The 25,422-nt window shown below is 38.7% G+C and overlaps 1 long non-coding RNA gene across 1 annotated transcript in view; it reads right to left on the minus strand.

The window, feature by feature from the left end:
- Nucleotides 1-353: 353 nt before the first annotated feature.
- LOC137633388 (uncharacterized) overlaps nucleotides 354-25,422 on the minus strand; it is a 167,690-nt gene continuing 142,621 nt past the window's right edge. Inside the window, exons 2-3 of the long non-coding RNA XR_011042189.1 lie at nucleotides 2,896-2,996; nucleotides 354-554 (exon numbers count right to left, since the gene is read on the minus strand). This is a non-coding gene — a long non-coding RNA (uncharacterized lncRNA). The remainder of the gene's footprint in view (nucleotides 555-2,895; nucleotides 2,997-25,422) is intronic.

Raw genomic sequence — 25,422 nt, forward strand, 5'->3', positions numbered from 1 at the left:
TGAAGATGATGTAAGTTCTGTATTCTAGGATGGAATCTACTGAAGCAGTAAGGTGGGACCCCTGGCCGTCCCGCCTATATAGAGGAAAGATATGAATTTGGAGACTATGTCCATTAATTCAGAATAAATATCCTACCTGGCAACTTTTAGCCAACATTTCAAAATTCTGGCCAGTCATACAACCCATATATACTATTACAATTGTTCAAAATCTTTGGTTCTTGTACAAAAAGAATACAATTGTATCATTTCTTTGGGTCAAAATAAAATTACATAATAAATATCATTACTTTTTATTATTCCAAAAATATATTTTAAAACTGAGATACTGTTTTGTCACAGCCACCAAAAAAAAAAAAAAATTAAAATCAATAATTTATTTTCTTTGAATTTTTACAATTATGGATCCAGATGTTACGTAATTTTGCCCTGGATTTACCAGCGTCTTTGGATTGATTTCTTCGGTGTCGACGATCCTCCTCTTGTCTCCGACTCTTTGCAATCTTCTGGTATGAGTTATGCTCCAACGCTGAGTTCTCGACTTAGGCCTATACCTGCAAAATATGAAATATCACAATTAGTTAACAAATTTGAGAATATTTGCATAGTGAATTAAATGCTATTTGTTTTATAATATACATTTTAAGCCTTTTAAGAGACTAAAAAACAAAACAAATGCTCTTAAATGCTATTTGTTTTATAATAGCATTTAAGAGCATTTTTGTTTTGCTTTTTAGTCTCTGAAAAGGGTTCAAATGTATATTCGTTTTGTTTTGTTGTCTCTAAAATAGCATTTAAGAGACAACAAAACCAAAATAAGTCAGACTACAAAACAAATAGCATTTAAAAGCATTTGTTTTCTAGTCTCGTAAAAGCAGTTTTGTAGTCTAATTTATTTTGGTTTTGTAGTCTCTTAAATGCTATTTAAGAGACTACGAAACAAAACAAATAGCATTTAAGCGACTCTTATAAGAAACTACAAAACAAATAGCATTAAACTACGCAATATTTCACTATATTACATAAATACTGAACATTTCTATCAATGGAATTTTGGTATTTGTCAATATAACATATACTTGTTCCTATCTTGGTTTTAAATAACCCATTTTGTCCATGTTAACGACACAAGGCCTATTACAAATGATATAACATTAGGCCTACTGAAAAATGGTATATTATGTAGTGTATTAGATTGCATATGTAATTATCTCCTAATTTAGATAAAGTATTTTTCATCTTTCTAAAACGCTTATCAAAGTGATGTCTAAAAGAACATAATTACAATATACGCAATATTATATCGTTATTTGTTGTAGTCTTAAAGACATAATATTTGTTGTAGTCTTAAATACTTAATATTATATTCGCTGTAGTCTTACCTGGGACAAAATGCGTATTAAAAAACAAAAATAGGAACAAAGAAATAGTTAAGTCATTAAAAACACTACATATGTGAAACGGACAAGGTGAATTAAAACAGAGAAAAGGCTATTGAGGCTCCAAAATACATATGTTAACAATTAAAACTGTCCCAAAAATTAATGTATTTTCATGACTCGAGAAGACAAAGAGAGGAGAATGGGAGTATTGAGGCAAGAGAAACGGAGAGTATTGAGACAAGAGAAACGGAGAGTATTGAGACAAGAGAAACAGAGTATTGAGACAAGAGAAACCGAGAGTATTAAGACAAGAGAAACCGAGAGTATTGAGACAAGAGAAACCGAGAGTATTGAGACAAGAGAAACGGAGAGTATTGAGACAAGAGAAACAGAGTATTGAGACAAGAGAAACTGAGGAGTATTGAGACAAGAGAAACGGAGACTATTGAGACAAGAGAAACGGAGAGTATTGAGGCAAGAGAAACTGAGGAGTATTGAGACAAGAGAAACGGAGACTATTGAGACAAGAGAAACGGAGAGTATTGAGGCAAGAGAAACTGAGGAGTATTGAGACAAGAGAAACGGAGACTATTGAGACAAGAGAAACGGAGAGTATTGAGGCAAGAGAAACTGAGGAGTATTGAGACAAGAGAAACGGAGACTATTGAGACAAGAGAAACGGAGAGTATTGAGGCAAGAGAAACTGAGGAGTATTGAGACAAGAGAAACGGAGACTATTGAGACAAGAGAAACGGAGAGTATTGAGACAAGAGAAACGGAGACTATTGAGACAAGAGAAACGGAGAGTATTGAGACAAGAGAAACGGAGACTATTGAGACAAGAGAAACGGAGACTATTGAGACAAGAGAAACGGAGAGTATTGAGACAAGAGAAACGGAGACTATTGAGACAAGAGAAACGGAGACTATTGAGACAAGAGAAACGGAGAGTATTGAGACAAGAGAAACGGAGACTATTGAGACAAGAGAAACGGAGAGTATTGAGACAAGAGAAACGGAGAGTATTGAGACAAGAGAAACGGAGACTATTGAGACAAGAGAAACGGAGAGTATTGAGACAAGAGAAACGGAGAGTATTGAGACAAGAGAAACGGAGACTATTGAGACAAGAGAAACGGAGAGTATTGAGACAAGAGAAACGGAGAGTATTGAGACAAGAGAAACTGAGGAGTATTGAGACAAGAGAAACGGAGAGTATTGAGACAAGAGAAACGGAGAGTATTGAGACAAGAGAAACTGAGGAGTATTGAGACAAGAGAAACGGAGAGTATTGAGACAAGAGAAACGGAGAGTATTGAGACAAGAGAAACTGAGGAGTATTGAGACAAGAGAAACTGAGGAGTATTGAGACAAGAGAAACTGAGGAGTATTGAGGCAAGAGAAACGGAGTATCAAGGCAAGAGAAACTCACACTCTCTCTCTCTCTCTCTCTCTCTCTCTCTCTCTCTCTCTCTCTCTCTCTCTCTCTCCTTAAATGAAACTCAATACTCACCATTCTATAGGTTTATATGATGAAGTCAGCCTCGAGTTTCACACAGACTTTGGTCTTCAGTTGAAGAAGAGCAGAAGCCGTCTTTTATTTCAGTCCATTACCTATAAAAAAATGAAAATAAAATAATTTTCTCATTTAAAAACAACAGAAGAACAATTAAAATATCTTGATATTAAATATTTCTTAATATTTAATATTTAGTTCCATAGTTGTCTGATCTCGGCTAATTTTTGTATAGGCCTACTTGGTGAACTGGAATTTCTAGTGGGAACTAGAAATAGGATCCGGCCTTAATACATCACCAATTTTCAACTAAACAAATATCCTTTTGTTATTTTATTAACGTATTTTAGGACATCACTTTCACTAAACAATTAAAAAGGCATCCATCTAAATTTGGTCCCATTTCTAAGTCATACCTTTAGCAAAACTAAATGTTTTTTCAACAAATTACACTGGAATTTCAAATAAAGTTCCTACCTTCTGTATCGTGATGATAATTAAGAATATTTACACTCGGTAAATTCAAAATTAGTTTAGAAATGGTATAATGGACTACCCAAATTTCAAAGCCATCCCGGTGTGACGGTCTGAACGATCCCCCAGTCTCAGAAGTCTCCTTGATATTGTATAATGGTTTTTTTCCGCCATTAGCTCGCTTCGCTCGCATGAAAATAAAACATCAAGCTCGTATGTACTGGCAAGCGGTAATGTTGAGCTGCGCACGCTAACATTACGGGAAAATAAAACATCAACTTCGTATGCACTGGCAAACGGTAATGTTCGCGCATGCGCAGATTATCAAGGAGAATTCTGAGACCGGGGGATCGTTCAGACCGTCACACCGGTCTAAGTGATGCTTTTCGAAAAATCATAAAATCTCTCTCATAGGTGCAGAACTATAGTGAGTAGTGTTGCCACATGAGTTAGTACAAAAATCCCCAAACCCCTTGATAAAAAATCCCCAAAATAACCAAAAAAAATCCCAATTTCCACAAATATATTTTCTCCTGTAGGCTTTACTAATATAGAAATTACTCAATATACTTCATATAAGTGCAAGCAAACTAATTGCAATAATATAAAGGTTTACTTATCTTTGTTTCTTTATAGAAATTTGTACAGAATATCCCCATCAGACACCCAAAATCCCCAAATCTAGGGATAAATCCCCATACCTGACAACACTGATAGTGAGTCTCTAGAAGAGACTCTCAACTGGTGCTTTGGCCAATCAGTCTCTCTAGGAGACTTTCAACTGGTGCTATGGCCAATCAGAAGCCTCCACCTTGCATGACTATTCTATAACCGCCTTCTATTGGCTAGAAGCTTCGTCATTTAGCTAAAAGGACTGAGAAAGCTCTTCCTATTGGATAGTGTGCCCGAGTGTACCATCAAGCAAGAAAACTCTACCCCAAGACAGTGAAAGACAAAAGATGAATTTTTATTTCACAAGTGTCTCAATTTCATGTCACATAGAGGAGTCGGAGAGAGAGAGAGAGAGAGAGAGAGAGAGAGAGAGAGAGAGAGAGAGTCTAACCACAAAGTCTAAAGAGTATGTAGATCTTGTCCAACTCCAAAGTTTACAGAGTATGGAGATCTTGTCTAACCCAAAGTCTAAAGAGTACGAGGAACTTAGTCTTATCTCAAAGACTAAAGAGTTTGTGGATTTCGTCTAACCCTAAAGATGCACAATTACTGACTGTCTGAGTTACCAGCTTCCTCCCACCTTCCCCCTCACTCCTGTATCCTACTTGTTACAATACCGCTCACTGAAACTGACTCTTCGACACACGCCGCCTCAAAGAAACTGCTGCCCTTCATCAGCAAAAAGCGTTCCCCTGGTTCCAGCATGCCCAAGTTCAGTTTTGCCTGACTGACCCAAACACCAAAGCAAACTATGTTCTTGCAGCGATCCCTGAGGACACTTTTTCGCAAATCTCAGATTGGCTTTGCGACAAGGAGACACGCCAATAGCGTACGGCACCTTCAAAACATACCCCCTGGAGCAGTACTCACCATCGCCAATCGCCCATATAGCCAAACTTTTTCAGCTCTCTCAACAACCGTTAGGGGATCAAGGCTTCGCTCGCTTTCACGGAAATGACCAGTAATGCTCAACTACAACCCGCTGCAGATGGCTTTCCCCAAGAGGTGAACTTACTTTGTGCCCTTAGGGTATGACGCCTACCCGAACGGTTACTCACTACCATATCCGATGACAATATTTTGCCCATAAAGGACCTGATGACCAAAGTCAACGTCCTTATGAACAGCTACTTCACCACCTTCAAGACCTCCACCAATAGCTCTACTCCTGAAGAAGAGGACAACTATTCAACATCGACCAAAGCCGAAGTGAATGCAGTAAGACATAGATGCCCACACCGTGATGTGTCCGAGCGACGACAAAGCCGCCCACCACCCATATATGCCACAACTCACTCCCCAACCAACAACCTCTACTGCTACTTACTGACGCCCATCGACAGCAGCCACTATCATTCAATATACATGGCTGCTGTGAAGAAATTGCAAACAGTTGTCAGAAGCCAAAAAATGTATACAGTAAGTAGGTCATTGCTTGTGGCAGTGGCCTCCCCTGTTACTAATCTTTTTTTTTTACATGATACAGATACAGGCGCCCGCCTGGTAGCTGTCAATGGATCTGCGATGCCCACCTACAGATACAAGACCCTCACATTATCGTTTAGAAGCGCCAAATATCATTGGAAGTTCTCGTTTCTGACGTTACATTGACAATCCTGGGTGCAGATTTCTTCTCACATTTCCACCTCTTGGTTGATGTCGCTCACCGACGGTTAGTCAATACAGACGCTTCCTCGTTAACGGTTATTCAACGCAGACTCTTACTCGTCAACACCTCTTAAACCCACCCCTTCCAACCTCGCTCTCCACGGATGACTACGCTCACCCCCTCACTCGTACCCGGAAGTCTTCCATCCAGAACTTCACCAAATTCCCACAGTTCCTGGCAAACACAGTATTTATCACCATATCAAGACAACAGGGCTCCCAGTGTTAGCCAGATTCAGGCATCTTACACCAGATCATTTGGCAGCTGCTAAACAAATGTTCGCTGAAATGGAAGAAATGGGCCTTTGCCAAAAAGCCTCAAGCCCATGATCGTCAGCCTTACACATCGTCCTGAAGATAGATGGCTCCCTTGTCCATATGGGGCATTACAGGCATTTGAACATGCAGACAGAACCGGATCACTATCTGCTCCCAAACATCGCTAACTTGACATCTTACTTGCATAAAGCAAAGGTTTTCTTCATGCTTGACCTCCTAAAGGGGTATTATCAGGTGCCATCTCCTCCTATGCATATCAGACCCTATGACATACTGTTTTTCGCAAATATCTTTGAAACGGAAGACTCGGATCAGCATGGTGCTTTAGCACAGACTGTTTCACAGACTCCGCTAATTTTTAACACCATTGTACACTGTAAAATGCGGCTAATTATGGCATTTACTCTTGACTGTGAAGTCAAAAACCTGCGTGAGCTACTACACATTTGAACAGGTGAGGCGTGACGTATTTGTGACGTCTATCCACCCACTACCTCCACTCCTGGCTTCCCCAACTCCCTTTCCTCCCCTCTTAGCCCCCTCCCTATCCCCCTACCTCTTTCTCCTCCATACGTCCCTTACCCCTTCCACATTTTCCCCCCCTCTCTCTCTCTTTCTCTCTCTCTCTCTCTGTCTGTCTTGAGGCTACACGGTAAATGAAGCCAGACACAAGTATGACGAATTAATGACAGATTAATAAAAATTCTATGCCGAGTAAGGTTTGATCGTTTATGCAAACAATTGTAATCGATGTTCTTGCTTCTTTGATGGTTATACCATATTTGGTAAGTGCAGAAGGTAACACGGTAAGTAACTGGCGTGTGGCCCATATACGGCTGATGGCAAAGTCCTGTGGAGGAAGTAGTAGTAGTACATATATCCCTTAGGAAGCTACTTTAAGGGGAACTTCCTTCAGCACGACATGGCTTGAGCCCAAAAATTAATTTATATAATTTGGTTTTCCAGATTTTAGTGTTTGGTAAGTCATAAGACACATAAATACTCCTCGCCTTTACTGGCAGCCAACGGTTCAAATATATATATATCATTTGAATCCATCCGTAACTACAGTATTCTCGCATCGACGCGATTTGACGGCTGCACAATACGTAGCAATTCTCTTAGATATTTTGGACGTCCAGTTCTGATAACTTTATTGGTTATTGTATTTAAACTCTAGTCTTGGTTTAATAGGCAGCTATAACCCAACATGAGACACAGAGAAGAAAAGCATTTGTAGGTTTTAAGAAGAAAGAGCCTGTGTTTGGCCAAAACTTATTATTGAATCATTGTTAAAAATAATACCAAAGAGAAATCACTCATTAACTATTTTCAAATTGGAGAGTTTTGAAGATTATTCACATAAAATTTTCGTCTTCAATAAAAACTTATCAGTCAACGTGATGGGACAGACATTCCATGAAGCAAACTGTGAAATGAAATAGGAAAGATTATTCTGAAGGGTACGACTCTTGGACAATTATGTTCAGAACTGTCTACCTATAAATCTCTCATTTAGTTCAGGAATTGTGATATTTTCAAATTATTAAATCATGTTCGTGTTACAGGATTTCAATGGTAAACATCAACAGACAGAATTCTCCAATGTCTTACCATTTCAGATTTTCCCTATTAGAAAAAAACTCTACCTGCTAAAGAAGATGAATGCAAGAATTGATGGGAGAAGTACAAGAGGAAGTCCAAGGGTTGCATGGATGGATGGAGTGAAGAAAGCTCTGGGTGATAGGAGGATAGACGTGAGAGGTAAGAGAGCATGCTAGAAATAGGAATGAATGGCGACCAATTGTGACTCAGTTCAGATAGGCCCGGTTGCTTCCTCCGGTCGACTTGGTGACCACGGAGGTAGCAGCAGTAAGGAATTCAGCGTATGAAACTTCATTTGTGGTGGATAACGGAGGGTGGGCTGTGGCACCCTAGCAGTACCAGCGAAATTCGGCTGAATCCCTTGTCAGGCTGGGAGGAGCGGAGAGAGGAAAGGTCCCCTTTTGATCCTTTGTTTCATGTTAATTACCCCCCCCACCCCAAATTGATGGAAATGCCTTGGTAAATAGATAGACAGCGTTGGTGAAGGGAGTGAGGAAGATTTCCATACTCCCTTGTCAATGATTGTCTTAGTGTTGGTGAAGGGAATGAGGAAGCTGTACAGACTCCCTTGTCAATGATTGTCTTAGTGTTGGTGAAGGGAATGAGGAAGCTGTACAGACTCCCTTGTCAATGATTGTCTTAGTGTTGGTGAAGGGAATGAGGAAGCTGTACAGACTCCCTTGTCAATGATTGTCTTAGTGTTGGTGAAGGGAATGAGGAAGCTGTACAGACTCCCTTGTCAATGATTGTCTTAGCATTGGTAAAAGAGTGAGCAAACTTTACAGATTCCCTTGTCAATGATTGTCTTAGTAATGGTGAAGAGAGTAAGAAAGCTTTATTCAGACTCCCTTGTCAATGACTGTCTTAGCATTATTGAAGAGGGTGAGGAAGGTTTATGGACTCTCTTGTCAATGATTATCTTAACATTGTTGAAGAGAGTAAGCGAGCTTCGCAGACTCTCTTGTCTAGCAAAACACTTGCAGGTTACAAAATCTGGTCTTAGATCTTCTCTCTACTCTCCCCGTGAAGGCCATACTTTGATCTCTAGTCCTGAGTATCACGGACTCTTCACAGCAGATTCCCTATCCTCATTCCAACCTGTCATATGAATGTACAACTCATGCCTATCTCTTTTTCTTAGAAGCCCATCTATTCCTTGTTCGTCCTGTCCTCTCCACTTCTGAAACTAAGATTTAATCTCGCTCTCCCCCTCAAAGTCCAACCAGTCCCAATACAGTCGCATTGACTCGCTGGGTCTTACTGCTCTAAAAACTTTGGGATCTTGTCCAGATTAGCGAACCCAACATTTCCATGTCAAGATCAAGGAACCCAATTTTCCATACGTAAAGAATAGCGAACCCAATTAACCCCATGTCAAGAATAACGAATCCGGTGATGGTTGGGTTCGCTAATCTTGACATGATATGTTCTGGACTATGAAGGAAATATAGAGATCGTAAATGAGGAAAAAACATGTTGGAAATATAAATGAATACTATATTGATGGAAGAAAAATTACTGAATGTGGATGCCTGTCTGCGGGTCAACGAAGTACAAAGAGTGGTTCACGGTTCTCTGCTGGTAGTTTTGATTCTTAGCTATATTTCTATATTTCCATTCATCGCTGTGAATAGTTGATCCATGTCTCACTACTTTTTCTATTATTGGCAGAAGTGTCTCCTGGTCCTTGTGTTCCACTATTTCCATATATCCCATTGCTGGAGATGTACTAATAACAACCAAGACAAAAACCCAGACTTTGACGCGCAGGGGATCGTTCTCGATGGTGTTTAGGTTTACAGTATGTGAAAAGCACGATTCATTAACCAGGCCCACCAAGTTTTATAGGATTAAGCTCACATGTAAAGAATAACGAACCCAATTTTCCACATGTAAAGAATAGCGAACCCAATCAACCTCATGTCAAGAATAACGAACCCGGTGATGGTTGGGTTCGCTAATCTTGACAAGATCCAAACTTTGTCTCCTTCGAACGGGAAGATAACACATGAGTCAGTCAGAGGTTCTTCCCTACAATTCTTACCTTCCATCCAGAGGCGCTGCTATTGGAACTAACAGTAGGATCACCCTTATTAGGCCGACCCTTCGCAGCCTACGATACAGTTTTGCCCAGCCCAGAATGTCAGCCCAAAGGAGTGGAACGTGCCCTCGTTCTCAGGTCTTCCATGGATCCTCCTTATCTGTCCCTGAGAAGCTCTCATCTGTCAGGAACCTGATCCTTGATACTGTCTTTTTTATCGTCTTAGCTTTGGTAGAGAGAGAGTGAGCGAGCTTTACCGACTCGGAGAGTTCCTTGTCAAGTATCCTTCTAACACAGTCTCTTCAACCGACACGCGAGGAAGTAGTCCTTTCCAGGAACCGAATAAAAAACCCTCCTAAAGAGGGAACAGTGTATTCTGACTGAAGGATGAGACTTGTTATCATACATTATCTTTATTATTGTTGATTTATCAACCTTAGCAGCTTTTAACCCCTACAGAAAGCTAATAACCTTCCAGATTTAACTCATAGTATAAAGGTATTCAACATACAGATACAGTGATACCTCTGGATACGAAAGTTTCTGCTTACGAAAAATTCAGGATGCGAAAAGTGATTCGAAGATTTTTATGCCCCAGGATACGGATAAAATTTCAGGATACGAAAACCTTACGAGATCCCAACTCTTCGCCGAGAGTAATTTTAAAAAGCGCGCGCCGCCTGACTTTGAACTTGGGTAGACTCACTTACAGCCTCCCGCTCACCCATTGGTTATCTCCCTACTCAGACGCTAGCTGACGCCATAAGATCCTGCTTTCCTATTGGTCGGCAACTATCCCAGCTTGCCTACGCACGGGCGTTCATCTCTCTCTCTCTCTTTTCGTTCCGACCGCGGTATCGTTAACAGACATTGTGTGCTTTCGCTTGTTTGACTGAGTGTTAATATACAGTACATTCGTACGCCACGTGTTATCGTTAATAAACATTCGTTACTGTGCACTGTACTGTATTAGTGTTTACTATACATAGACTGTATATAACGTTACGTAGTGTATTATATTACGTTTGCCTAACACATTTTAGAAATGTGTTGAAAAGTAGGCAGAAACAAGCTTCAATGGATAGTTTCTTATTGAAGAGGCCAGCGGTATTAGTAGGCCAAGACGAAGGTGAAAGTGAAGAAAAACAGAAAAGAGGAAGGGATGAAGAATTAGAAGGTGAAAGTAAAGAAAAGAAACAGAAAAAAGAAAGTGATGAAGAAGTAGAAGAGATTTAGAAAATAAGAAAAACGTAAAGTTATAAAAAAGCAAAAAAAAAAAAAAATTCAATTTTAAGTTTTATGTTACCGTTAAGTGTTAAAGTAATTTTTTCTTTCATTTTATAGTTTTCCATACGTAATGTTAAGTGTTAATTATTTCTTCCATTTTTTTATTTCGTAAAGTTTAAGTGTTAATGTGTTAAGTGTGTAAATTACTGTACGTAGTCTGTCACTTGTTACGTTTTCTGCCTTATGCCATCCTCCTCTGCCGCGACTTCGCTATCGGACATCGTCTCAATCAAAAGGTAAGTTTCAACTTTTTTGTTACACTAATTAACTGTAACCTTTTCTTCAGAGTGTACAGGTACAGTATCAATAATTAATTTAGGTGTACGTACAGGTACAGTAACAATACACCTTCACTGATCTAAATGCTTTACGTACATACAGTACCGTAACTTTTATACAGTATCGTACCGTAGTAAAGAAAACGGACCGTTTTCTTTGGGCTTGGGGGGGATAACTTGGCTATAACTACGTACTGTACATTATTGAATAATCTCATAGTGGTTTCTGGAATGGATTAGGCTGTTTTTAACGGTTGTGTTAATTATTGAATGATAGAAATGGCTGCAATGCATGTTTATTACTACAGTTTTGTGTGTTTATGAAAGAAAAGGTGACTTTTTATAAGGCTTGGAACGGATTAGGCTATTTACATGTAAAACGCGACTCAGGATACGAAAACATCAGGATACGAAACCGCATCCTGAACGGATTAATTTCGTATCCTGAGGCATCACTGTATACTATTGAAATGTCTCTAAGAAATGAACTGGATATTGTCATAACCGAATGGTGGTGCAGAGATGGAAAGTATTGTGGATTTTTGAGAAGAAAGAGCCTGTGTTTGGGCAAACCTCAATATTTGATCAATTTTTAAAATAATAAAAACAAATCACTCATCAATTATTTAAAAATTGTACTGTTTTGTAGATATTTTACATAGAAATTTTGTCTTTGATAAAGACTCCCCAGTAAACACGATCGAGTATTCCATGGAAATGTGGATGTTCATTACGGGCCAACCAAGGGAAAGGCCCGTGCCAACAACAAGTGTTGGCTTTAATACCCCAACAAATGGATGTTCACTCAAACAGATATCTAACTTTAGCAGGTATGACCTCTGGACAGTGTAGTCTAGTCGTCTCTACCTTGTAAAATCTTAATATACCATCCTACTTTTATGATAAACTCAGATCACCTACTTCAAGTATCTACCTCTACACATCTCCAATAGTTCACCAATTGTGATATTCTTATATCACTTATTTCAATAATCTGCCTCTAAAACCATATTAACTATATACTTGTATACTTACCTGTGAAATTGTGGTTCGAACAAATGAATCGGACATTGGCATAACCCAGTGGAGGTTCAGAGAAGTTAAGCACTTGAGGATTTCTAAGAAGACCCTGTGTTTGGCCAAAAAGTTGTTATTGAATCATACTTTTAAAATAATACCAAAGATAAATCACTCATCATTTATATAAAAATTGCACTATTTTGAAGACTATTTACATAGAAATTTTGTCTGTGATGAAAACTCACCAGTCAACGTGATGAGATAATTAAACGTCAGTGTCGCTTTAATTGGAAAACACAGAAAAGAAACGATTTATGAAAGGTATGGTATATGGACAATCTTGTCCAGAAGGGCCTACCTAATAATTCCTTACTATATAGGTTACCTGATATGGCCTCATGGGATCTCTTCCTTTAAGTGTGTCACTATACTCCTCCCTTACAGTTCATCAAATCTGATATTCTTAAATCTCTTTATTCAAGGGTTAAATGCAGACAATTTATTTGTATTGTTTATACCACAAAGACATTAATCAAAACTTACTAACCTATATTTCTCCCGCAGACATGTTTTGTCAATAAATAATGTTAATGAAGAGAGATGATAAAGTATTTAATAACACCGGCTTAAGTCAACGGCAGGAGCTTGTTTTCGGATGAACACTCCATAATCTTGCAACTTTTCACGTATCTTAAAATCTTATTGTGATAAATTACACAATACATATGAAAAACATTATAAACTTTCTTTAAATACCAGAATCTACTAAAATTGTGGAATTAATAAGACTCGCTATCGATGAGAGCTTGCAAAGAGGTAAAAGGAACAGCCTACTGTTAAATACTGAGCTGGGGACGGATGGGTATTGCTGTTGTAACTCGGCGGTGAAATTATGAATTCGTTTACTTGCGATTTTTATGCAGAATATGGAACACTTAGAGTATCCTCAAACATCCCCCCCCCAAAAAAAGTGCTATTAATAGAACCAAAACCATTACGGAAAGAATAGCAAACCCTTTTCTATGCGGGCTTAAATTGGTGCCGGTTTAGTATGTGGCCGACCTTTTTTTATTCTGTTTTAGTATGAGGCCTACCTGGCTTGTTAGGTTAGGTTAAGTTAGGTTAGGTAAGGTAAGGTAAGGTAAGGTTAGGTTAGGTTAGGTTAGGTAAAGTTAGGTTAGGCCACATACTAAAACAGATAGAATTGCGTAGGCCGTATTTGAATGGTAAGCCACATGCTATACCGGTAGGCCTACGCTTAAATCGAAGGCCTTTTAGACATTTCTCTACCTGATGGAAGAAATGGAAGCTAACGTTAAACTGGAACCAGACACCCTTAACTTTATCAGTACAATAACCTCAACAAGAAAATAAGTGGTGTTCCTATGTGAATTTGATTGCTCCTGATGTTGACATTTGTCCGAGACTGTATTTCTCAACTTAAGATGTTTGAAACACAAGAAATTAAATATGAAAAACCATATTTCCAAAGTAAAATAAAGAAAAGAGATACGACCTAAATGAAGAATACCACCTAAGGTAGCTTCTTTGGATCGATTACGGTGGGTCATGGCTCTGGGTCTAGTTCAACAGCTGGATTTGGAGCAGATGTTTTATCAAGGAGTAGAACCGTCACTGGATCTTCCTGCCGAAGTCTTTCGATCAGGGTCTAAGCCATTTGTTTCACGGTGAGGTAAACGTCATTCAGCGATGGTTCGGGAGTGGCAGCAGAAGGGTTGGTGTCCATAGCTGATGTATTAGCGCTTTGTGCAGGAGCACTGGTCAGTGGTGCGGCAGCAAAGGAAGGTGTGGAACCAGCAGGTGGGTCTTTAGCTCTCCTCTTCTTGGTCGCTGGTGTTCCTACAGGCACAGGGGATTAGGCCTGTATAGGAGTTCTGGTTACAACAGGAGATGTAGCTGTGGTCTTCGAAGTGTTGCCCTTTGAAGAGGTGGTTCGGGCAGATGGACGAGGTTTACACTTGATGTTTGAAAGGTCAAAGGATCCGTGCTTCACAAAATAGCTGGTACTTTTTCTGAGGCAAACTTGCAGTCTCTGCAGTTGCATTTTACTTGGTGATTGGAGAAAAATTCATCCTGGACAGTTTTGCTCTTGATTCCTACGACAACAAGAGTTTATATGTTGACTCTGTGCCATTCATAATCCCTGCAGAATTACCCTCTGCAGTTCTCTGAATACTTCTTGCAGTGTCTGTTTTCATTGTATAAGTGAGTCCATGCCCAGACACCTAAATAGAAGACTGACATGGCAGGCACAGACGGGAGACTGGTGTCCCCTGTGCCGTGTAAGCTGGGAGGGGTAACTTGGTGCCCAATGTGCATTGCTACGGGCCAACGCAAGAGCCTGTGTCCAGCACAAGGCAATCTAACAAGCAAGCAAGCAAGTCCAATGTGCCGACAGGCACAGGTAGGAGACTGGTATCCTATGTGCCTGGTAAGCTGGTAGGGGTAACTTTGTGTCCCCTGTGCCGGGTAAGCAGGTACTTGCACTGGCAGAGAGAGATCCTCTCAGTCTGGGAACTGAGCTGAGATTGCCTTGCCTTGTGCAAGGCACGGGCTCTTGCTTGTAAAACTCCTCTATGCTTGCTTGTTAGATTGTCGAGCCTTGTGCTAATATGGGTGGAGAGGGGGTTTTGCATGTATGGTCAGTCTCAAGGGTGTTGTCCTTCAGCTAAGGTATTGTTACTGTCTCTTGCCTCTGCAACTAGTGAGTCACCTTTGAACCCTAAGGACAGGGATGAAGTTGCATAGGCCCATGCTCTTGAGAGAGAGAGAGAGAGAGAGAGAGAGAGAGAGAGAGAGAGAGAGAGAGAGAGAGAGTCTGCAATTAGACCAACTTGTGTGAAAGGCTTCTAATTCTCAGTTCTTTATCATCCACAAAATTTTCTTGGTGCGAAGATTCTCCCTGACTGCACATCAAGCTTTAAAGCGAAAACAGCCATATTACAGAAGTATATCCAAAGTAAACTAATGTTATATAAAAATTACCAGCTAATATATGCATTTAGAATTAAATTCAATACGAAATACAAAATATATTGCATTCCTATTCCTTTCTCTAGTATTTAAATATATCATAGTAATTAGGTTTTCCCAATGCGATTTTGCTATTTAAGTTTGAGGTGTTTCGATGTTTACTTTTTGAGGAGTACAGAATAAGTTCTGCTCCTTAATATATTCAATATCATATACTAATTGAAGTAGATCCTCTTTAAAAGCAGTTTATATCTTAAGAGATTGCTGCCTCAGTGGCGTTAAATTTGTAATTAACTCTTTCTATTGTCCTTATCTTTTTCCCTTCATTGCTACAATCCGCCACTAACTTGGAAAGGGACATAATAACAGAGGTGTAGAGGCATATGCAATTGCATAAGTGAATATGGGACACCACAAATGGGATTGGTGAACTATAACAGATATTCAGGTAAACGATACTGGACATTCAAATGCCCAGGTATCATACCTTATAAAATTAAAATTTTAATTTATGTAACATTCCCTAGAAATTCTTCGTTCTAGGTCATCACATTGACTGGGGAGTTTTCATCACAGACAGAACTTTCTATGTAAAAATTCTTCAAAACAATACAATTTGTAAATAATTAATGAATGATTCCTCTTTGGTATTATTTTCAAAATTGACTCAATAATAAGATTTGGCCAAACACAGGCTCTTTCTTCTAAAAACCCCGCAAGAGCTTTGACAATGTCTGGTTGGTGGTGGTGGTGGTGAAGATTGCCATGCCAGTGACATGACACGGGCTCTTGCCGTTGGCCAGCCCGTAAGAGCATATTAATTTGAGAAGGGTGGTCTCCCAGAGGAGGCCGATACTGCATCATTAAAAAGGCAAAGGGTGTCTTGCCCCACTTGTCTTTGCCAATAAAATGAAAAATGGAAAGACAACGCCAAAAACAATGTCAGAGAAACTGGATTTTCTTGGGATCTACAGACATATTAGAGTTTGGGTTTCGCTGGCAGCTTTATCGGTTTCAGAAAATGACTTATTTCTCTTGCATTGTATTTTGGAAAACGTACATGCCATTGAAAAATATCTTTTAGTTAATATAATCATAATGAGTTTGGAAGAGACTATATCGTGTCTAGATAGTATAAAGGTTCTGTTAACAACTTTTGGGTATAGATATAAATCATGAAGAAAAAGAAATTTGTTTTATTTAAGGAAAATATAATTATAATTCTAATAACAACAATGAATTTAATAATGTTGACTCACATACACTAACAGTGAGACATAAGAAGATGGAGCAAATATTCATTTGATGTCAAAGGAACTTCTCTCTAAAGTGATTTCATTGTATCACATGAATTAGTCGTCCCGCTAAGGAGGAACTTAATTAATAGAAACTTCCTTCCACGAACTTCTGGCTTCATTATATTCAATAGAGTTCGGTGCCAATTATCTAACTCCTTGCTATATAAATGTCATCCTCTTTGTCTTGGACATTTAATGGTAAATTTTGATTAATAACGATAGATGCAGAATTAAATAGATCTCATAAAAACAAAGCCTGAAAGAAATCAAAATTTTGTTTGTCTTAAAAAAATAAGATATAGAATACTACTCGAAGCTAGAAGTAGTTTTCAGATCCTTTCTGTTTTGGAAAAAAACCCAGATTTGTTTCAACATGGCTTTAAGATAGAAAAAAGACTCAAAAACGAATTTTGGGGACATGTGACAGTGATATTTGGTTAATCAACTTTTATTAGTGCCAGGATATTTAAGAGACGAGAAAAACTTAAGAAAAAATTCCATTTCCAGAGGAATTTTCAGGGCAAGTTCGTTTGGTGAGAGACCAAGGTTTAAATATATATTTTTTCTATAGCCACTTAGATCAGAGCTGAACTTTTCCTTTCAAAATTATGGATGATAGAACTGGTGTAAGGATTATACATATTTCAAAAGGACACAGGCCGCTGATAGAAGTTGACTGAGTTTATCAGTAAAATACAATTTCAAATGTTAACTCCGTCGCCCACCCACTTTTTCAACTAAGTAGAAGCTGCGGATTTTGGTACATGAGGGTTTTTGTAGAATAGGTTTCATAGTTTACATTACATGTTTGTTAACCTCCTTGATTTATCTTGATTTGTTAAATTTTGTCATTTCTGTTTTATGATTTCTTCTTTACTGCATTTTAATCCTTACTGGTTAATATCCTAGTTGAGGGACTAAGGTTGCAGCATTATACTTTTTTTTTTTTCAATTAGGGTTGCAGTTTGGCTTGTAATAATAAAAATAATAATAATAATAATAATAATAATAATAATATATCCTCCTCTCCACGATAAAGAAAAAGTGTCTGGTTATATCTAGGTCTATCTATCTATATATCTATCTATCTATATATCGAATGAATCATAAAATCATCATCATCAGCCGTTACTAGTCCACTGCAGAACAAAGGCCTCAGGCATGTCCTCCCACTTGCATCTGTTTATGGTCTTTCTATGCCAGCCACACCAGTAAACTTTCTTAGTTCTTCAATCCATCGTCTTCTCCTAAATCCCGTGCTTCTTTTGCAATCTCTAGAGACCCATTCTGTTTTTCTTAATGTTCCTTTATTATCTGTCATTCTCATTATATGTCCTGCCCATGTCCATTTCTTTTTCTTACATATTGTTAGAATATCCTCGACTTTAGTTTGCCCTCGTATCCATGTTGATCTTTTTGTCTTTCTGTCTCTTTTAGTGTTATTCCCATCATTATCCCTTTCATGGCTCTGAGTTGTAACTAGCTTATGTTCTAAGGTTACAGTAAGGCTCCAAGTCAATGATGCATAGGTTAAACGTGGTAGGACCATCTCATTAAATAATCTCATTTTGTATTTTGTTTTTATATATATATAGATATACAGTGATACCTCGGTAGTCGAACGACTCTATACTCGAACAATTCGGAGTTCGACCAAAATTTTCGAGAAATTTTTGCTGCGGTGCTCGACCAAAAATTCGGTACTCGACCAGCCGAACACGTGACGACCGCATGGGCTTTGTGATGATCGCGCCATCTCGGCCACTCTCGCTTGTTCGGGAAGCATCAGTTCTCTCGAGAGCGTCACTCAGACAACGCGCGATCAGCATTCGTTGTGATTTAGTGATTTTCAGTGCTTTTAATTGCTTTTTTAGCTTTCATAATGAGTCCCAAGAAAGTAATGAGTGTTAAGGGGAAGGAGAAGAGGAAAACAGTGCGAACAACGATCGAGTTGAAGAAGGAAATTATAGCGAAATATGAGAATGGTGTACGAGTGTCCGATTTAGCGGTAGAATACGGAATGGCGAAGTCGACCATTTCTACGTTTTTAAAGCATAAAGAAATGATTAAGAAGGCGAATGTTGCAACGGGAGTTACGGCGGTAACTAAGCAAAGGCCACAAGTGATTGAGGAGATGGAAAAGTTGCTTTTAATATTTATTAAAGAAAAACAGTTGGCCGGGGAAAGTGTTAGTGAAGCGTTCATTTGTGAAAAAGCGTTGCATATCTATGAAGAATTAGTGAAGAAAAGTCCGAGTACCAGTGAAAGTGATTCATTTACATTTAAAGCGAGCAGGGGTTGGTTTGAAAAGTTTCGTAATAGAACAGGTATTCATCGTGTTACTAGGCATGGGGAGGCAGCTAGTTCGGATCAAATTGCAGCCGATAAATACGTGGGGGAATTCGATCGGTACATAAATGAACAAAATTTGATCGCACAACAAGTCTTTAATTGTGATGAGACTGGGTTATTTTGGAAGAAAATGCCAGCCAATACGTACATTACCAAGGACGAGACGAAGATGCCAGGTCACAAGCCAATGAAAGATAGGCTAACATTGTTGCTGTGTGCAAATGCAAGTGGCGATTGCAAGATCAAACCCTTGTTAGTGTACCACTCGGACAACCCCCGGGTGTTCAAACGAAATAATATTTGTAAAAGTGCACTACCAGTTATGTGGCGCTCGAACACTAAATCTTGGGTCACAAGACAATTCTTTACTGAGTGGATAAACGAAGTGTTTGCCCCCCAGGTTAAGGCTTACCTCATTGAAAAGAGCTTGCCAATGAAATGTCTTCTGGTTATGGACAATGCTCCTGCACATCCTCCAGGTCTCGAGGATGACTTGAAAGAAGAATACAGCTTTATCAAAATCAAATTCTTGCCCCCCAATACTACTCCCATACTCCAGCCCATGGACCAACAGGTCATTTCAAACTTCAAAAAACTCTATACCAAGGCCCTTTTCAGAAAGTGTTTTGAAGTGACCAGTGACACGAAGTTGACCCTAAAGGAATTCTGGAAGGAACACTTCAGCATCCTCAACTCTGTTAACATGATTGACCAAGCTTGGCGAGGTGTGACCTATAGGACATTGAACTCTGCCTGGCGTAAGCTGTGGCCATCATGTGTCACAGAGAGGGAGTTTGAAGGTTTCCAACCAGAGGCGGGTCCAAGCACTGCTACCCCTGTAATTTCTGATGACACTGATGTCGTTGAGGAAATTGTTGTCATGGGCAGGAGTTTGGGGCTTGAGGTCGACAAGGATGATATTGATGAGCTTGTAGAAAGCCATTCTACCGAGTTGACTGTGGAGGAATTGTTGCACCTGCAACAACAACAGCAGCAGGATCTGATTGTGGAGCAGGAATCTTCAGAAGAGGATGAGGTAAGGGAGGATGTTCCAAGTTCTCTCATCAATGAAATTTGTTCCAAGTGGGCAGATGTGCAGGCTTTTGCTGAAAAATACCACCCAGAAATTGCAGTAGCAAACCGGGCAGTGCATATGTTTAATGATAGTGTCATGTATCATTTTCGAAGAATACTGCAGAGGAGGAAGAAACAATTAACAATAGACCAGTTTTTCACAAAAGAAAAGAAAGCTGCTACATCAAAGCCTGTTTCTCCTCCAAAGAAGAGACAAAGAAGAGAAGAAACCCCTGAAATAGATCTGCCCACCCTTTCATTGGAGAGAGAAACAACTCCTGAAGGAGAACTACCCCGCCACATCATGGAAGGGGACTCTCCTTCCAAGCAGTAACCTCCCCCTTCCATCCTCTCCACATCCATCCCTGTATGCCATCGAACCGCTGCTCAAAGGTATGTTCACTACAGTACAGAAAATGGTTTAAAATTGTTTTATTTTAGTACAGTAAATGGTTTAAAATTGTTTTATAGGATTTTCTGACCAATTTCATACACATTTAGATAATTATTGTTGTTTAGGTACACGTTTTATTAATATTTTGGGCCTGTTCGAGTGCTTGGGAACGGAATAGAATATATACCATTATTTCTTATGGGGAAAAAAAATTCGGTACTCGAACAAATCGGAGGTCGAACACGGATCTCGAACGGATTATGGTCGAGTACCGAGGTATCACTGTATAAAGATTATATATATATATATATAAATTTTATGTATATATATACAGTATATATATATATATATATATATATATATATGTATATATATACAGTATATATATATATATATATATATATATATATATATATATATATATATATATATATACTGTATATATATACTGTATATATATACATAAAATTTATATATATATATATATATATATATATATATATATATATATATATATATATATATATATATATATATATATATATATATATATATACATAAAATTTATATATATATATATATATATATATATATATATATATATATATATATATATATATATATATATATATATTATATATATATATATATCTATATATATATATATATATATATATATATATATATATATATATATATATATCTATATATATATACACAGTATATTATATATATATATATATATATATATATATATATATATATATATATATATATATATATATATATTACAGTCACACTTAGCTCTCCATGTCCCTCGGGAGGGAGGAGAGGAGAGGGAGTAGTCATCCCCTGGTGAGAGAGGCATGCGTGTCCATGTGTGCATATCTACTAAGTATTTAAACGTCATTTTCAAAACGTTCCTATAAATTCAGTCAAAAGCCAACATTTAAAAGTAATATAGAAATGAAAAAAACAAGACACCAAAATGGAGCAAGGAAAAAACATATTTTTTCATGGCATCACTCGAGCATGTGTATAAAAAACAAAAAGAATTGATTAAAAATTTTTGAATGCAAAGTAAAAAGAACTTTGATTTAAATAGCGCAATGTACTCTCTGCTTGTAGCTTCTATTATTTTGAAATTAATTATTTGGAATTGCACCAACTAAGGCTTCTCGGCTACTGCACGTTTTATTTTATTAATTGTTAGTCGTGGTATCATAAATAACCATTCCTGAATAAATTTATTAAGGGCAAATGCTCCTGGAGAAGTGAAATGATTAAAGCGTACCACTGAGGCACTGAGGCCACTTTTGATGACGAATGAAATAAATAGTTCCATCATCATAAATGTGTTCTAAATAAAAAAAAACTCGAAGAGCGGATCTACTCTAACCCTAGAATATTTTCTAAACTTAAAAAGAAAAAAAAATCCTTCCTTATCACGTAATCTCCCCGAAAGAGGAATCAGATCCTAAATCCTTCCGACGGAGCTTTGGAGTCCTCAAGCGACGACACTCATAGAAAACGGAATAGGTCTAAAAACCTCTTTTCATTTTTCCTGCGACATTTTTGTCGTCTGAACATTTCCTCTTTTCTGTTTATATATCTGCACCTTTAGCTTTTTTCTTTTATTTATGGAGATTCACCGGGAAAGTAGATGAGTTTTTGTTAGAATAGTTATATACAAGAGCTGATGGAAAGGATGTTTTCGTTAAAACAAAGAAAATTTCACATTGAAATGGGATAAGTTTATAGAGAACGATTTTTATACACAATGTTAGACAAGCAATAGTCGAGACTCCTCTTTCAAAATGATATAGCCTTCGTAACAATAACATATTATGGCAGTTGAATGTAAATCTATTGTATATACATTATTACGCTCTTCATTATTGATGTTCTAAATAAGGGCAATAGATAGATGAACACTTTCCACCATCAATGAAGATTAGTCATGAAATTTTCAATAGATATGGAGTTTTTGGAAATGTATTTTTTATGGTCATTTCTCATCCTATCTCCAGAAGCTTATTACTGGGACCAGATAATTCCAGTCCAATTACAGTTTCATAAAAGAGGAAACACTACGATAATCTTCTCTTTTTCCAACGAAGAAATTATTCCCCAACAGTAATTTTTTAAAAATGTCTTTCATTTAACTTTATATGACGGCCATTGTCGGTTTAATTTTTTCCTCACTGAAATTTTATTAAAATGTACTAGAAAAAAAGTCTTAAGATTTTTCAGGAGAGTACCCATGGATGAATTGCGTTTTGACATTTGAACAGAAAATCTGTTTACGAAACTGTTCTTATGACATAGTTCGGAAAACACTTAGAAAACTCTCGTCTGGGAATATTTTCCAAACGGTGACAAAACACAAAGATTAATTTTTCAATTTCAACGTGAAAAATGATATTTTAATTATAAAATAAATTTTTGAATATACTTACCCGGTGAATATATAATAGCTGCAACTCTGCGGCTCGACAGAAAACACTCAAAAAACTCGCGAGCGATCGCTATGAAGGTTGCGGGTGTGCCCACCAGCGCCAACTATCGGCCAGATACCACTCTTGTATGTAAACAAAACCTTCAATTCTTCTCGTCCCGCTGCGTCTCTATTGGGGAGGAAGGGAGGGTCATTTAATTTATATATTCACCGGGTAAGTATATTCAAAAATTTATTTTATAATTAAAATATCATTTTTAAATATCTAACTTAGCCGGTGAATATATAATAGCTGATTCACACCCATGGTGGTGGGTAGAGACCAGAGTTAATTAAGTTTACAGCGTATAAGCTAAGAGTTTTTTCATTTTGACAGTTATCAATATAACAAAACCAAAATATATAGGTACCTGGTAAGGAAGTTGACTTAGACGATTACTCTGCCTTGTAAGTCTGTCTTCCTCACGGAGCCCAGCGATCCTCTTAGGATGCTGAAAGACTCCCAGGAGCTGAAGTATCAAGGGTTGCAACCCATACAACAGGACCTCATCAAACCCCTAATCTGGGCGCTCTCAAGAAATGACTTTGACCACCCGCCAAATCAACCAGGATGCGAAAGGCTTCTTAGCCTTCCGAACAACCCATAAAACAATATTAAAAACATTTCAAGAGAAAGATTAAAAGGATATTGGAATTAGGGAAGTGTAGTGGTAGAACCCTCACCCACTACTGCACTCGCTGCAACGAATGGACCCAGTGTGTAGCAGTCCTCGTAAAGAGTCTGGACATCTTTTAAGTAAAATGACGCGAACACTGACTTGCTTCTCCAAAAAGTCGCGTCCATAATACTTTGCAGAGATTTATTTTGCTTGAAGGCCACGGAGGTTGCTATATCTCTAACTTCGTGTGTCTTAACCTTAAGCAAACATCGGTCTTTCTCATTCAAGTGAGAATGAGCTTCTCGTATTAAAAAAATCTGATAAAATATGACAAAGCATTCTTTGACATAGGCAATGAAGGTTTCTTAACTGAGCACCATAATGCCTCAGATTTCCCTCGTAATGACTTAGTACGAGCTAAATCGAACTTAAGAGCTCTAACAGGACATAATACTCTTTCCAGTTCGTTGCCTACGATCTCTGATAAGCAAGGAATATCAAAAGATTTAGGCCAAGGACGAGAAGGCAGTTCATTTTTGGCCAGGAAACCAAGTTGAAGTGAACAAGTGGCTTTTTTCTGTGGAAAAGCCGATGTTCTTACTGAAGGCATGAAGTTCACTGACCCTTTTAGCCGAAGCCAAGCACACTAGGAAAAGTGTCTTGAGGGTGAGATCCTTCAGGGAGGCTGAATGTAATGGCTCAAACCTGTCTGACATGAGGAACCTTAGGACCACGTCTAAGTTCCATCCAGGAGTTGCCAAACGACGTTCCTTAGAGGTCTCGAAAGACTTAAGGAGATCTTGGAGATCTTTATTGTTGGAAAGATCTAAGCCTCTATGTCGAAAGACCGAAGCCAACATGCTCCTGTAGCCCTTAATCGTGGGAGCTGAAAGGGAGTGAACCTTTCTCAGATGTAAAAGAAAATCTGCAATTTGGGCTACAGAGGTACTGGACGAGGAAACAGATGCTGACTTGCACCAGTCTCGAAAGACTTCCCACTTCGACTGGTATACTCTAATGGTAGAAGCTCTCCTAGCTCTTGCAATCGCACTGGCTGCCTCCTTCGAAAAGCCTCTAGCTCTTGAGAGTCTTTCAATAGTCTGAAGGAAGTCAGACGAAGAGCGGGGAGGCTTTGATGGACATTCTTTACGTGGGGCTGACGTAACAGATCTACCGTTAGAGGAAGACTTCTTGGAAAGTCTACCAGCCATTGAAGTACCTCGGTGCACCACTCTCTCGCGGGCCAGAAGGTAGCAACCAACGTCAACCTTGTCCCTTCGTGAGAGGCGAACTTCTGCAGTACCTTGTTGACTATCTTGAATGGTGGGAATGCATATAAGTCCAGAAAAGACCAATCCAGTAGAAACGCGTCTATGTAGATTGCTTCTGTATCTAGGACTGGAGAGCAATAGATTGGTAACCTTTTGGTCAACGAGGAGGCAAAGAGGTCTATGGTGGGTTGACCCCAAGTAGCCCAAAGACTCTTGCCCACGTCCTTGTGGAGGGTCCATTCCGTGGGTATCACCTGACCCCTCCGACTGAGACAGTCTGCCAAGACGTTCAAGTCCCCCTGGATGAATCTCGTCAACAGGGAGATGCCTCGAATTCTTGACCATAAGAGAAGGTCCCTTGCGATCTCGAGCAGCGTGAAGGAGAGTGTGTCTCCTTGCTTGGAGATGTACACCAAAGTTGTGGTGTTGTCTGAGTTGCCTCTACCACTAAGTTTCGAAGAAGCTTTCTAATATCATCAAGGCCAAGTGGACTGCTAATAGCTCCTTGCCGTTGATGTGCATGCTCTTCTGACTTGAGGTCCACAGACCCGAGCATTCCCGACAGTCCAGGGTCGCACCCCAACCCAAATCCGACGCGTCTGAGGACAACACGTGGTTTGGGTTCTTGACTGCTAGGGATAGTCCCTCTCTCAGACTGATATTGCTGTCCCACCATTTCAGGCATGCCTTTACTGGTTCG

The sequence above is a fragment of the Palaemon carinicauda genome, chromosome 43, assembly GCF_036898095.1.
Source record: "Palaemon carinicauda isolate YSFRI2023 chromosome 43, ASM3689809v2, whole genome shotgun sequence".
Taxonomy (NCBI): domain Eukaryota; kingdom Metazoa; phylum Arthropoda; class Malacostraca; order Decapoda; family Palaemonidae; genus Palaemon; species Palaemon carinicauda.